Source organism: Lytechinus pictus, chromosome 19, assembly GCF_037042905.1.
Source record: "Lytechinus pictus isolate F3 Inbred chromosome 19, Lp3.0, whole genome shotgun sequence".
Classification (NCBI taxonomy): domain Eukaryota; kingdom Metazoa; phylum Echinodermata; class Echinoidea; order Temnopleuroida; family Toxopneustidae; genus Lytechinus; species Lytechinus pictus.
Window position 1 is genome coordinate 7,870,822 of NC_087263.1, and position 13,640 is coordinate 7,884,461.

Genomic DNA, 13,640 nt, shown 5'->3' on the forward strand with positions numbered 1-13,640 from the left:
TTTTTAAAATTGACAGTGCTGTTAAACTTAAAATTTCAAACAAATAGCACTATAAATAGATTCTCCATTCTAACAATACAATTATTAACTCACTTGCGAAATTTGATGACTTTTTCATGTAGTTTGACCGAGTAATAAAGGTTTAAACTCATTGTAGTAATCCTGGGTTGTCTAAAAATGCCAAATTCTTTTGAATGCGCAATTCTTAAGAACATTAATTTGGCTGAACTTTGAAGCTCTGTAGCAAAAAACCAAGCACATGGACCTGTGTTAATTTTTGCATATTTCGAATTTTAAGGTTCTAAAGTATCTATGTGCAAAGTTTGGTGAAAATGACATGGATTTCACTTTAACTGTGGAACGTCCTTAAGTAACCGGGTCTGGAGAAAAGACTATGCTTGATTCTCAATTTACTCTTAGCGCATATATTCAAAATACGCGCCGTATAAGTTAAAACAACAACAAAGACATTTATTCCACCAGTATTAATTAACTGGGTCTGGAGAAAATACTAAGCTCGATTCTTAATTTTATTCCACTGGAATATCATTATCGAATCTTAGTTTGGACTTATATTATAATTTTTTAAACAACCGGGTCTGGAAAAAAGACTTTGGACTTATATAATGATTTTTTTAAACAACCGGGTCTGGAAAAAAGACTTTGGACTTAAATTATAATTTTTGAATTAACCGGGTCTGGAAAAAAGACTGCACTTTTGTGCTATATGAACGCATTACTATAGGGATTTAGTTTCTAGCTACCGGGTCTGGAGAAAAGACTATGCTTGATTCTCACTTTACTCTTAGCGCATATGTTTACAATACGCGCCGTATAAGTTAAAATAACAACAAAGACATTTATACCACCAGTTTTAATTAACTGGGTCTGGAGAAAAGACTAAATTCGATTCTCATTTTTATTCCACTGGAATATCATTATCGTATCTAAGTTTGGACTTATATTATAACTTTTTTAATAACCGGGTCTGGTAAAAAGACTTTGGACTTCTTTTATTATAATTTTTGAAACAACCGGGTCTGGAAAAAAGACTTTGGACTTTATTATAATTTTTTTAAACAACCGGGTCTGGAAAAAGACTTTGGACTTATATTATAATTTTGGAATTAACCGGGTCTGGAAAAAAGACTTTGCACTTTTGTGCTATATGAACGTATTACTATAGGATTTTAGTTTAGAACGGATTCGCCAAAAATCCCTTCAAATTTATTACATTTGTGGGTAAAGTCATTATTACATTTGTGGGCGATCAAAAATTATTACATTTGTGGGTAAAGCACATTATTACATTTGTGGGTGAAATTATTACATTTGTGGGTAAAGTGTTATTACATTTGTGGGCGTTATTACATTTGTGGGTAAAGTGTTATTACATTTGTGGGCGTTATTACATTTGTGGGCGATTATTACATTTGTGGGTGTAACACGGATCCATCTTTCACAAATGGGGGGGGGGGGGGCGAAAAAAAATTTCACCCATATTTTCCCCAATCAGCCACTAAAAGATGATTTTTGTTTGTTTCTTCGTAATAGTCACTTATTTTCTTTATTCTTATAAAACATAGTAATCTCATAAGCCATATTTAAAAAGTGCGAGCGCGAAGCGCGAGCTACTTGTTAAGAAATTTCATGTATCTTGTCCTGAAAATCGAACATTCTGTGCAATGTTTGTGATCCTGAACAAAATGCGTATATAACTAATCGAAAAGGGACCTGTTGAAGACTGTTTTTAGTTAGCCATAAAGCGATACGTATTCAATAATCAAATAAGGCGAGGGGACGCGCGAGCTGAAAATGTTTTACATTCCAACCTAAAAAATTGATATTCTAAGCATATTTTTTAATCATGGGCAGGATAGGCATATAACTAAACAATGCGAGCGCGAAGCGTGAGCGGAAAAAAAGATATAGACCTAAAAAAACGGGTCACTCTATTCATGTTTTGTAAATCATAAAAAATGGGTAATTGGGTATCCTAAATCAATAATGTGAGCGCGAAGTGCGAGCAGAAAATTTAGTCTGAAACTGGATAATTTAAGCATGTTTTAAAAAAAGAACAAGCTGTGTATCTCATGTGATCATGCATGCATGTGTTTAGGATTCAGACCTAGTATTTGGGCATTCTAAATATATTTTTATCATGAAAATCAATGTGATCGTGGAGCGCGAGCTGAAAATATTTGATATTCCTATCTGGAAAAGGGGTCAATTTAAGCACTAATTTAAGCAATGTGTAGGAAAATTGTGAAGTGGATATTATGGATCGCTCTTAATAAATGACGTGAGCGCGAAGCGCAAGCTGATATTTTTATTATTTTCATTTTGACCTAGGACCTGGAAATTCTAAGGACATTTTGTCATATGAAAATGATGACTTTCTTCTATATCTCTTCTTAAGCGCGAGATATTCCATTCTGAAAAAAGGGACAATATGATTATTAGGAATTTATGAAAATGTTATTTTTTTATTTATTAATCTAATAATCCTAATGACAGCCCGACATTTGTTGATATCAATTCCTGAAAACTGGATAGTTTAAGCACTTTTGTAATTATGAATAGGACGCATGGGTTAATATATTTTTAACAAATTAATGAGAGCGCAAATCGCGATGTCATGAAAAGGGGATTTTAAGTAGTTTGTTAGAGAGTTGCTTATTATTATAGAGGAAATAAATGAGGTATACATCACTCACCAATCAAAATGCGAGCGCGCAGCGCTGGCGGATAGGTTTTGACAATCAAACCTGAAAAGGGAAATTTTGATAACTTTATGGAATACACAAAGAGAATAGGTACCTGACAAATCAAATGACGCAAGCACGCAGCGAGCTGAAAATATTGATACTGAGACAATAAAACGGACATTTTACATAACACTTTTTGTAAATCAATTTATAAATCAAGCAAAATAATGAAAGCTCGATGTAGGAGCTGAAATATATTTTTTTATATTGACTTCAAAACTTGATATTTTAAGCTCCATATCAGCCTATTGAGGAAGAATCTCATGTAGCCCTATTTCATGAAACATGCAATACAAACGTGAAGCGCGAGCGAAAATTTCATATAGTGACATGAAATGTTTTTTATTTTATTTTCCAAGTCGTCCCCTTACCTTATCTTATTCATTCTTCTTCATCCTCTTATTTTCTCCTCTCTTTTCTTCTTAAAAAAAAAAATGCCTTCCCCCTTTTTTTGCTCCGCCAATAGGGAGTCCCAGGCACCTTGGGCCCTCTGGATCCGCCTAAGTAAAGGCCCGTTTACACCGCATCCGGCACGGCGACCGTGCACGGCACCACGGCACTCCGGCACGGCAAAAAAAAATCGATCCCCACTAAATCCTATGAAACTGTTTCCACTTCAACGGTGCCGTGCCGTATTGTACAACACGGCGTAATTTGCCGGATTTGCAGATCGATCAGCAAGCCATTTTCAGAGCACGGCACACGGTTTTTTCACTTCTGGCCAATCACAGTCCAGATAAATTACGTCATTGCCCACATATTTTCTGATCAAGCGACAAATCGCCTGCGGTGATAGTCTATGGGAGTTTACGTGTTAAATGCAAAATCGCACATACACGTAGGTCTACGTGTATTACCTGCTGAAGAGAGGTGACTGAAGGAGGACTTGATCTTGCAATTCTTGGTCTGGTAAGCAACTAATTAAGAACAAGTGTCATTTCGCATACTGTAGAACCGAGCCCCAGAAAGTAGAGCACAAGAAAATAAGGCCAAATAATATAAGGCCGGAAATAATAATCTGGGATAGGGCCTAGCCCTAGGCTAGGGCCTAACGTTACAAAAAAATTATGATCTAACGAAGATCTAACGTAAGTTAGCTTAGACTCGGTCTAACAAGATAGGCCTATATATAATTTAGATAGGCTAGATGTTTATCCTAGCTTAAGTTACATCTAGATCTAACGTTAGACCTCATGTTAGACTCGATAATCAATTAGACTGGCCTAACGTAATTACTAAATAAAGAAAGTTAGACTTAAAGATAAATGAAAGTACTCAGTAGTTGCATGCAGGAAACACTGATTTCACGAGAAAGTGTGTAAAACCGAGCTTAATTAATAATTGTCACTATAATCTATATTATCGAGGATCTAGATCTGGTATAACGTTAGTGGTACAGTTACATGAACTGAACTTTGTGAAATCTTGAAATCTACGCTGAAAAATGTTCATAGTCATACTGAAGATCACCAACACAGATAAGCGCACGTGGGACAGTGTACTATTAAAAAGTATTGCTTTAAATGTCGGCCCGACGCTTGACCCAAATCCCGTGCTTATTTGCTAATTTCTCAGCAATTACACAATTTCTTCCGGAATCCTTTGGCACATATTTTTTATATATACAAACAGACACTTTGGTGGTCATTTCATTGGATTCTGTAGACTGTACGAACTCATTTTGAAATCGTTACCACAACTGGCATTTATCTTTAACTTAGAGTCTAACTAACAGTAACATTAGGCCTAGGCCTAACGTTACATATAGTTAGATCTAACGTTAGGTAGACCTATAAGTAACGTTAACAAAAGTTAGACTGGTTGTTGGTCTAACGTTAGGCCTCAGTAGTCTAGAGTCTACACATAGGTCTAACGTTAGTAACATAGTAGTACATGTAAGTTAGACCTCTGAACGAATATGATGAATTCCGGGATGAATTATTAAGATATAGACTAGCCTAGCCTAGTACTTAGTAGTAGTACTTTAGTTTTAGTAGTAGGGTCTATAATAGATGAGAGCTAGGCACTGAGTCGTTTTGTCAGCAGCAAGAGTGGCAGATAGGACTAGATGGTGACAAGGAATTAATAAGAGGGGATCTGGAGTGGTGAAACTTTGGTAGCCTGAACTGAAAGAAGTTAGACCGATTGCTCAGTTTGACCATATTTTTGTGGGACCCTCTGGTCGATCTGTTCTAGATCGAAACAAATGGTGGAAAGTAGATCTAGACCCTAGTAGGAATTTTGGAGTCCTAGGCTAAGGAGTAAGGCTAACTTAATTATTTCCCACAAACTCTCTGGAAAAGACTAGGCATACGAATAAATAATGTAAAAACCTAGACTCTAAATCCTCCCCATATGACGTCATAGGCTTAGCTAATTAACGTTAGACCTTGTTTTCATTGAAATATAGAGTCTAGGCCTAGTCACTAAATTTAGGCTACTATAATTTTGGAGAGAACTTGCATTAAAAAAATTTATCGTTTCTAGTTTGTCAAAAATTGTCAGTCTGTTATTATGTAAAGGATTTTTAAATGAGCGCACTTTCCTTTATCCAGGGGCAGCTCAATCGTGGGGTGATGGGAAGGGGTTTGGGTTGGCACTGGCTTGTCCGAAATAGAAATCCCCCAGAACAAAAGTGACCCTTTTTCAATATGAAATATGTCCTTTGTGTGCTGGCATAACTTTTAAATCTGCACATTTCTGTTCCAAAATTTGATTGCTTTATTTGTGTAATTTCATTCTTTTTTCATTGGTTTATTTTTTTTATTTAGTATTATTATTAATTTTTTTTTTGGGGGGTGAAGTGATTGGGTACGTATATTATACAGAGAAGACATAATTTGCTGACATTTTATTCAACAAACATTTCATCCCAAAAAAAACATTATATGGCTTAGCTTATAGGCTCTCATGGAGGCAAAAAATTGTGCCTCTATCTTTTTTTTTCTTAACATGACCCTATGTTTACATGTACTTTTCAAATGATAAAAAATTATTATTTCAAGCTCTTGAAGGAATTTCTAGACGATCACTTTTCTCTACAACTAAGCAAATCATTTCAATTAGGAGAATTTCTATTTGTGCATTATAAAAATAGGACCCTGATCAGCAAGCCTGCCAGTTACAATGTAAATGTAAGAAATTGCTGATTGGGCACTGGCCTTTCACTAATCGCTTTTGCAATTCTTTAAACCTTTATTATTATTATTTGCTAACAAAATTTATATGGAATGTGTTGCATGACAGATAACCAACATGGAGGAAGCCCTTATCCTAGAAGTGTAGGAAAATCCAATCCTGTATGACAAGATATTGGAGATGTTCAAGGATACAGAAGTAAAAAAATGATCTATGACATGACATTGGGCGTCAGCTTGTAATCTCAGGTTGGTATCATTTTACGTCATATTAATTTTTCTCAAACTTCACGATTTTTTCACTATCAATTTGAAGAAAAATATTGAACAATGTAAAAGAGTTATATTTGTATGTGGATGTTTGAAAGCAAATCAAGTTCACAATCTAACAACTGTAGCTAACTTCTGGTTGTTGTAATTCAATGAATACCAATGGTAAGTTTTGGTCATTATGGCCATTTTTAAAATTGTTTGCACATGTGTAAAATAGTCTAGTGTTTTAAAAAAAAAATGAAATGAGACACAAGAGCAAGGGTATGTAAATGCAGAAAGAGACCTTGCTTTGTGATGTGGACCAAAAACTATATACCAACCCCACCTCTCAAATACATAATATAAATATCACGTCACTTTTACAAGAAAAAAAAAATGGAGGCAAAGTTCTTTACTATCAAAAGCATGTTGTCCAATTTCACATTGAAATATTTCGGGGGGGGGGGGGGAGTGGGTAGGGCTTGAAATGAGTCATAAACAGAAATGAAAATTTTCAGAGGTTATAGGAATTAGATTTCGTGTTGTTTTTTTCATTATTTTAAGGTGACGTAGCGAGTTGAGGGACAACTTCCTAAAAAACGACAGAAATGGAGAGGAAGAGTGGTGACGGAACTCCCTCAAATGCAGCACGTAAATACAAGTACAGTGATCGAGGCAATGGAATTCCTACTTCGATCCCCACATACATTATCGAGAGTAAGATATTCAATATTTTGTTTTCTTATCCCAGGGAAGAGAGAATATGTGTATATCAATTTGAATTCATGCAAAGAAATTTATTTTATAAATATGAATTCTGATATTGTGCTGCACTTAACCCAGGTTTAGTTTCTGGGTTCTGACAGGAATTCCTTGCAACAGGAAACGGTCGGGCAACAGCTATGGTATTAATTTGCACTTTGTGCACTCTGCCGGGTGGATATGAGCGCTGTCATACAAACTATACAAATCATTTTGAATTATACATTGATGATTGGATCATTCTCTCATGTTTACATTAACCCGTTTCCTGTAATTATACATCCACATTTCCATTCAATATGATTTATCATATTTGTACTTGACTACCTGTGTAAAATAGTACAGGTTAATGGGTGTTGCATTTCCTTGAAGTGAGAGCCATTTGCCTTCAGAAAAGTACCCTTAAAAATATAATATAATAAAATAAAACTTAAGATGTTTCGAATATTAATGAAGTAAAGAACAGACAAACTGTATCGACTTGGTACATGAGAGGCGATTTTTTAGTATTCATTATTATGAGTAAAACATATGAAATAAATTTGAACATATGATTTTTCTGTCAACAGAACAAGTTCAATCTTGGATCTGTCCACAACGTGGGTCAGGCTTCATCGTCATCGTCCTCAGGCACGTCCGCAACATCAGTCCAGTCTTCAAGTCCCAAATTCACTTCAAATCGAGAAGACAATGTTGCAGTATTTTCAAAGCAGCGATAGTCATGGTGACAACATAACTGTAGATCCATTTTTTCCCAGCTTGTCCCCCATTGTCCCACACTGTAAAAGTTACCTCAATGCCAGCTCCATTGCAATGCGGTTAAATTTTGGTCTTCTGAACATTGAACATACTACTATAGGAATTAAAAGTTCTGTGTCTTCTAAATCTAAGTCGATTCCTATTGATGTGATAAACGTCTCACATGTTACAATTTAAGAATCCAAATAATTATGTTTCGTAGATTAAAAAAAAAAGTTAACAGAAAATGTTCTAACTTGCTATCTCCACTGCTAAAAAGAGAGCTGATATCTTATTCCCTCTGACATCACTCAATATTCATCTGATTGTTAGCTAACAAAGGTACAGTGGTTTGCAGTTTGCCAGAGCTAACAACCTGTTAATAGTCTCAACATAAAAGATGCAATGTCAGACATGCAGCATCACCAACAAATGGAAAGCGATGTATATATGATTACATCTGAATGACTTATGATAAATCCATATGAAATAAATCATAAAATGTGCTATTCTAATTTCCACTTGAATTTTTCACTTTAACGTCTCTCATTCTTACAGTTGCAAGTCAGTCTCAATTTGCAGAAATTACGATTGTAAAGGATTATGATCTTCCTCTTTTGTAGATCTGGGAAATATCGGCTGAACATGTTCACCATTTATCAAAAAATATATTTATTTATTAAATTATACTTGAATTTAAAATCAGAATTTGTTCACAGATAAGAGAAGATGAACATTTTGCACATCACAGAAATTTGGTTCATGCAAATATTAACATGATTACTAGTAATGCACTATCAAATATCAACACATGCAACCAGTTACTGTGAAAATAAAAATGATGGGTACTGGACGGAACGTGGTACAGGTAATTTCTGGACTAATGTTTTTTTTTTGGAAATAGATCTAGGATTGTTTGAAATATGACAAAATGTTACCAACTAAATTTTATCTCTAAACAGAATGGCAATGACACTCCTGGGGCCTGTTTCATAGAGAGGTACAACTATCACAACTTTGTCTTTAATATGGCAACTACCATTATAATATGGCGCAACATCCAATTATAATTGTGGTTTCCATGGTAGTTGCCATAATGTTAAAGCACTTTTGAAATGGGCCCCTGGACATGAAGAATACTGACAAAAGAAAGTTGATGGTGAAATAAAAAGAATACATTTATCTTCAAGAAAGTTTTTGCCGCCCCATGAATTTTTTTTGGTTTATATATATATATATATATATCGTTTTATTTTTTTCTGTAATAAATTCATGAGCATCACTTGTATTTTCAACAACAAATATAATGTAGAGTGCTGATTGTTCACAGATAGACCTCGAGCAATCAGTCATTAACAAGCAAACAGCTAGGAGAAGAAGAACCTTAAATTTAATTGGAGCTGAACTAAACTCAAAGTAAAGATGTCGACAAAATGAAGTCTAGTGTTGCTCTGATTTATTGGGCCAGACCTCACTTGGCATTGATTTTAAAGAACAAGTCCACCCCAACGAAAAAGTTGATTTAAATAAAAAAAGAAATATCCAACAAACATAACACTGAAAATATCAAAGTCCGATGTAAAATAAGAAAGTTATGATATTTTAAAGTTTCGCTTGATTAAAAAAAGAACAGTTATATACACATCCTGATCGGTATGCAAATTAGGAGACTGATGACGTCATCCCTTCACTATTTATTTTGTATTTTATTATATGAAATGTAATTTTCTTCTCATTGTCAAGAGAAACAACAATCAATTCCTCCCTGAACATATAGAATTAGCATTGGTTCAGTCAAGTTGGTCCTTGTCAAATAAATGAAAAATTGTATTTTTCAAACAATAAAAAAAAAGAAATAGTGAGGGACATCATGAACCGTCTATTTGCATGTCACTGAGGTGTGCATATCACTCTATTGTGAAAATAAGCGAACTTTAAAATGTCATAACTTTCTTATTTTACATCCGATTATGCATGAAATTTTTCAGTATTATGCTATAGTTTGACTTTTTTCTTCTATTTATTCAAATCAACAGTTTTCTTGGGTGGATTTGACATTTAAACAAATATTATACCGTATTCGAATATGTTCAGAAATAGTTTCGTATAATAAATTTGACTAATAGAAACGGTGAGAATAGAAGAATCCAGAAAAGTGGAAGAACTAAGGGTGAAAAGTGAACCAAATGAGCATGAGGTAGGATGATATGAATGAAGAAGAATGTTCTGAATATAAATGAGAAGACAATAGAAACATGTGGAGTTGGAATGGCAATAGAATGTGATGTATAAACTAAGGAATGAGATAACAGGTGACAATGGCAGAGAATGGAAAAAGAAGTATTAAAAAAAAGGGTAAGATAAAAAGATTAATCATGAGAAAATTCAACATTTGAATAAAACGATCCATTCCCGTGTCTGAATATTGTGTCTGTCCAATGAGCAGTCCGTCAGATTGATTGAGGCTTCTTGGTGGAATTCAAGACAAGATTAATTTATACATAGATACACGAAAACCCTTAAAATGACTTCTTGCCACGCCTGAAGCAGGCTTCTTTGCCTTGGGTTTTCCTGGGTACATCGGACGGTTTTTGCCTGCCGGACGGCATCCGAACACGGCTTTATTGCCGTGCCGTGGGGCAGTGGAAACTGGAAAACGGCACGACGTGCCGTATGCAGTGCCGGAATGCCGGGCACGGTCGCCGTGCCGGATGCGGTGTAAACGGGCCTTAAATTTGAGAAGTAAAAAATGTTTCACTACAAAATGAAGGTCGTTTTGACGCCAAAAAAATTGATAAGCCAAAAAAGGGTTTCAACACAAAATGTTGATCATTTTCCATACATTTCTCCTATGTGACGCATCAACCAGAATTCCACGGGGTGCTGCCTATGGAAAATAGTACACGCAGCACCCCCTGAGAAAATCTTGGGGGTACTTCCAGCACCCCCGCTTCCCAGGTCCATGGTGTGCGTGCGTAGTAGAACTTGGATATGATGGTGCTCTTCAATCTATCCAGATGTACGCGCCAGTAACTTTCGACTTAAGCTGTAGGAAAGCCCATGCAACGTCGAATAATTTATTGGTGACGATGCCTTCGCTAAATTCAAATTCAACTTACATAATTCATTGAATATCACGCGTAATACTGGCGATTCCCGGGAAAGGCAATTTAACCAAAGGAAATATTCTATCCTTCATCTATATATATATATATATATATATATATATATATATATATATACATATATATATATATATATATATATAAATGTGTAACATTATACATGTACAACAGCTTTTGGCAACTCTTTTATTTAAATATTTTGTGAAAGAAATGGATGAAGATAACAATGGTAGGCGTAGCATAAATCAAGGTTCCCCAGAGCTATCTACCCTTTGGAAAAATTGGTGATGCCGAAAAACGTCTCTGCCGGGAATCGAACCTGGGCCCCAAGCTTTGAACGCCGGTGCCTTAACCACTAGACCACAGAGACGGGTTAGTGGCTAGGGCGACCCCGATCCTATTGACCGTCAGATAGACAGATTTTCGACACTACCAATTATAATTTCCTTTGTCGGGTGTAGGTGGGTTGTGAACAATGACAAGCCGCCATGCCTCAGCTGGATTAAAGCTATTGCTTTGATACAGTAAATGTATGGGAGAAAGTATACAAATGTGTAACATTATACATGTACAACAGCTTTTGGCAACTCTTTTATTTAAATATTTTGTGAAAGAAATGGATGAAGAGAACAATGGTAGGCGTAGCTTAAATCAAGGTTCCCCAGAGCTATCTACCCTTTATATATCTATCTTTATATATCTATCTTGATATACCTATCTACCCTATATATATATATATATATATATATATATATATATATATATATATATATATATATATATATATATATACATAGAAAGAGAGAGAGAGAGAGAGAGAGAGAGAGAGAGAGCTCTGGGTTCCCCAGAGCTATCTACCCGCTCAACCCCTTCATCCGTAGATCCGCCACTGAGTGGTGAGTGAGTGATACCATTGACTCTGATTCTGTCATTAACACATCACTTACTTACATAGGCCTACAATCTATATATATATACATAGGGGAAGGCGGGGTAAGTTGTGACACTTTGCATTTTGCATGATAGAATTGATATGACTAATAATATTGTAGAAATAAGTACCTTGCCTTTAAATATGATTATTGGGAAATCTTTTTCACCTATATTCAACTTTCTACCCCCACACTGAAACTCGTTGTGACCTTTGAAAAAAACGATGTCAAGTGGCACAACTTGCCCCATCTGTGGGGTAAGTTGTGCCACCTTCGAGGGTAAGTTGAGCCACAAAAACTATGTACAAAATGTATGCGGGAAGAACCAACATGTCAATTTTTTATTTAAAGTCTTTTAATTTGCTAATTCTCTAAAAATACTAACATTCTCTAAAAGTAAAAGAACTGTCATGTAAATTTGCTCTTTTCTGCCTGCATATCGATGGCTTTTTAAGGTTTGATTGTGTTTTCATTTACATTACCATAAGAATTACCATGGCTCAACTTGCCCCATGTTTGCTGGCTCAACTTACCCCAGTCCGAACTTAATGCGATAATTTCGCATCCACACATTTCTTATGTATCCATCATGTAAAACACTGTGACAAGAATGAAGATCCACACCTGGACTGACAATGTTGTTTATATGCTTTATCATGTTTATTATATGTAAAGAAGTGTGTGTGTAAAAAACACTTATCTATTTCACACCCTTTTTTACTTTTTTGGCTGAAATTTGTATTTTTCCCTCTAAAAAAGTACTTTTTGTTTCAAAGTTGAAAACGATGTGGTGGGGTTAAGGGTTATGTAATGGGTCATCAATATATGACACCACCATAATGTCTAATTAATTCATTATTGGCCTGGGGGCGGTGGCTCAACTTGCCCCTATGCTCAACTTACCCCGCCTTCCCCTATATATTAACATAACGATAATGAGCCCTTACCACCCCACCCCGCATTTTATTTTCGTAATATATTTCTATATTTCTCTCTGCAACTACCTTTTGGCACACCTCATCATTTTGCTTATTCATAGAGTCGTATTATATCGACCGTAATATATCCAATTTATATTCATCGCCGTTTCCCCTTCTTTCAGCAATTTCTTTTTGATTCCACTTCATTTCCAAGATACACTTCGAGGGCTCGATTTACAGGGGAGCGAGGGCGGAAAATTACCTTAAGGTTTTGTATTTTTCATTTATAATGTTGTGTATTCGGGATCGGTAATTAGAACTAGGAAGCGCAATGAAGAAACTCCAGATAACGTAATTGCAGTTTAAATTTTAAGCATTTATTCAAAGTACGAGTATAGTTGAGTAGATATTAACGAAGAGTAAAAATACAGCAAGCGATGGAAACAAATATTCAGAAGTATAAAAGTTGATGTTCAACTTAAAATCCTGAAGTTCGTCAGTCTATCTGGATGAGTGTGGGTCTAGTATTTACAGGCTCTATCTAATAATCAAGAAGTCTTATCTATATCATTAGTTTGGGGTGTAACAATTTAAGATGGGAGGGATCTAAACTTCTTCCGATTGGTCTAAAAGTAACTGTCTATCAAACTTTCTCTGGTATAAGGGGTGTGGCGATGCTCTGTGCAGTGACTAGGGCTGGCCGTATGAGTCATACTTCTTAGGACTTTTGTTCCTTGAAGTTAGCTGCCGTCACTGAGGGAGTGAGGGTTGGTTTTTTATGGTCAGGGTTTAGGAATTAAATGGTATTGGGGGTTTAGGGAATCTAAAATGACATTGGGAGAGTTTGTAGACAAATGAAGGTGAATGACCGAAAGGATGACAGGAAGTTAACTACACTACATAACAATATAATAGATGTAGTAGACTTTAATTAAATACAATAAAATCATTTGCCAAAGAAAAGGATTTGCAATTAACTTAAGTGTGATAACTACACTCCCATTGT

The 13,640-nt window shown here is 35.4% G+C and overlaps 1 long non-coding RNA gene across 1 annotated transcript; it reads left to right on the forward strand.

The window, feature by feature from the left end:
* Window positions 1–3,381: 3,381 nt before the first annotated feature.
* On the forward strand, window positions 3,382–6,874 carry LOC135157641 (uncharacterized). Its single transcript, XR_010296627.1, has 3 exons — window positions 3,382–3,677; window positions 6,015–6,154; window positions 6,722–6,874. It is a non-coding gene; the product is annotated as an uncharacterized LOC135157641 (long non-coding RNA).
* Window positions 6,875–13,640: the final 6,766 nt, after the last annotated feature.